Source organism: Gekko japonicus, unplaced genomic scaffold, assembly GCF_001447785.1.
Source record: "Gekko japonicus isolate JY-2015 unplaced genomic scaffold, Gekko_japonicus_V1.1 scaffold770, whole genome shotgun sequence".
NCBI classification, from domain to species: Eukaryota; Metazoa; Chordata; class Lepidosauria; order Squamata; family Gekkonidae; genus Gekko; species Gekko japonicus.
This window is the reverse complement of record NW_015167561.1, coordinates 751,840-754,466: the sequence shown is the minus strand read 5'-3', so window position 1 is coordinate 754,466 and position 2,627 is coordinate 751,840.

The following is a 2,627-nucleotide window of genomic DNA, read 5'->3' as shown; positions in this document are numbered from 1 at the left end:
CCGGCGGCTGTAAGCATCCCACCTCCTCTCCTACACCTGACAGGCAGCTGCCTGTCCAGTGTAGGGGGGGAGGGGGGAGGAGTATTAGAAGCCACTGTGAAGGTGGGGCTGCACCTGACAGACAACTGCCTGTTAGGTGTAGGAGGTGGGGGGAGTGTGTTGGAAGTCATCAGAGAGGCTGGGCCAGCAGTATTACTGAACCTCACAGGCAGTTCTTGACCACTCCTGATTTCCTCAACTGTCATGAGCTCTCTGCAGTCCCCTGTAACTGTTTTTTTTAACCTCAGAACACTGACCTCTGCAGCTGACCAATCAGAGAGTGGGGGGTGCAGGGAGTCAGCTGCCTGGGAGCTACATAGGAATCAATGGGGGGAGCACATGTTACCCCTTTTGACCCACTTAGGGGGTCAAATTTCTAAAAATCCCTTCTTAGCAAGCACCTACGTCATGGTAGGAGCGCTCTCCCCAAATTTGGCGTTTCTAGGTCCAGCGGCATTGGGCATTTCTAGGTCCAGGCCTGGGCATTGATTTTACGGTGAGGGGACTTTCTTTTATATATAGATAGATATCTATTTTAAAAAAGAAGTGGTTTTCCTATGGAACTTTCCCTAAGATTTAATCTGGTAGGATTCCCTTGCTTAGCAGGACTCCTACAGCTCAGGGTAACTCAACATTTGCCAAGTCAACATTGGCCTTGCTGATCATTAACCAGCTTTTACCTTCTCAAAAATCTATCTGGCTTATTAGGTCAGGGAAAACCGTAAATAATTGGGCTATTACAATGGCTGGTGGGATATTTTTATTCCACTTTTCCTGTCTATCTGCTCAGGGTGCTTATGAAAATCTTAAGCGATATTAGAAACATGTAAGCAAAACATATATTCTCATAGGCTCCGTTTCAAACCCCCCCCCCACACCGGTATTGCTTTCCTCTGGCAGCAATTTCATCTCTCTCATTCTGTTTGCTGTAGCTGAGTAGTTTGTTTGCAAAATCTGTGGACTGTGCCTGTCTAGGGTCTGTGTGCCCTGGGACTCCTGCCAGTGTCTATATAGTCCCTGCCAGTGTGTTTGCATCATGAAGCAGGGAAGTTTCTCATGTCTTATCAGGCACTTTCAGATTCACCTCCTTTCATGTATTGATCAAGAAACAATTGTAGATAGGGAATACTGGAAAGCAACATAGATGTCTGAGTCACCAATGTGAGAACATGCGACTTTACCATTGGTGACTGAATGACTACTAGGGGCAGAGTTACTTGATAATTGGCCAGCTACATCGCAAGAGCATCTGTAAACAGGCAGACTGTGATCACGTGCGATCTAGAAGTGGGTCTAATAACTACCATAATTTCAAAGTAGTAATGAGTGTAAACAATATTTCGAGATATCAGCAACAACTGTAATGTGATATGAAAATATTGGTGATTTATATTGGTGACAAAATAACAGGTACTGCTCCTACTACTGTGGTTTGTTGCCTACATTTGTAATGGAAGGAAATGCTAAATTTCAATTAGAGGTTAGTGAAAATAAAGACCCTTCCAGGTTCACAGACCCCTGAAATCTATCCATGGACCTTTTATTGGCCCAAACTCTCAGCTTCAGAGGGAGAAGTGAATTTCTTCTCTCCCCACTCTCCAAGCTATCCACTAGGGCTGCAGAGGACAGATTACTGCTGTTCTCCTCAGGCCAAGATATAATTTTCAGGTGGGAAAAAAGAATGATCCTTATTTTCTCCCCATCTGTGTCTTATAGCTTCAGCTGCAGCCCAAGCTGATGATATGGGGTGGGGAGAAAAGAAGTGGAAAAAAATTCCAGTTTCTTGCATCTCATCGCAATCTGAAGCCAGCACTGCACAATTCAGCTATAGTCTTCCCAGGTAGAGGCTGTCAGGGAGAGAGAAGGCAGGAAATCTGAAGACCGGGGGAGGGGCAGATAAAGATATATTGGCTGGTGGGTTGGAAGTAGAAAAAGAAGGAGGAAATGTGGAGTGGCTCTGAAAGAAGAAATAGTAGGGGGAGGAATGAGGCACCCCCTGCCAATCCTCAAAGTCCTCACTTCCAATACTATTATTATTTTAAATACATTTAAAAAGAAAAAAAAATCCCAGGAATCTGAAGGTTATTTCCCATGAACTCTTGTTATGCATTTTAGAAACTAATTGAGGTGAGGAGCACCACATTTGTACTTGTAGTTGCGTTACAAAATGACTTGAACCAGCCTTGTGTCAGGGTAAGATAGATATACATATTTAAAATGAAGACTGAAGTCAGTACAAACATATAACATATTAAAACTGGACCTGAATCCCTTTTGTGAACTTCTAAAAAAATGTTTTTCTTCGGAGCTGTGGAGGGAAACACTTTACTAATCATCACAAAACAGAATATTACAATTGGTCATACTTGTAATGGGAACTAGGGGCTGGCAAATCACCACCGGAGCCTACGAGTGGGCCATATTTTACTCCCAATCAGTCCTTGTGGTCAGATTTGTGGATACTTATAGCTGGAAACTGGAGCTGTGGACAGACAAAGACTGATCTTTCCAAAGGCCTGGAAAACACTGCAGGTTAACACTGCAGGTTAACAGAAAAATCTGAAATCTTAAGAAAACACCCTTGGGGT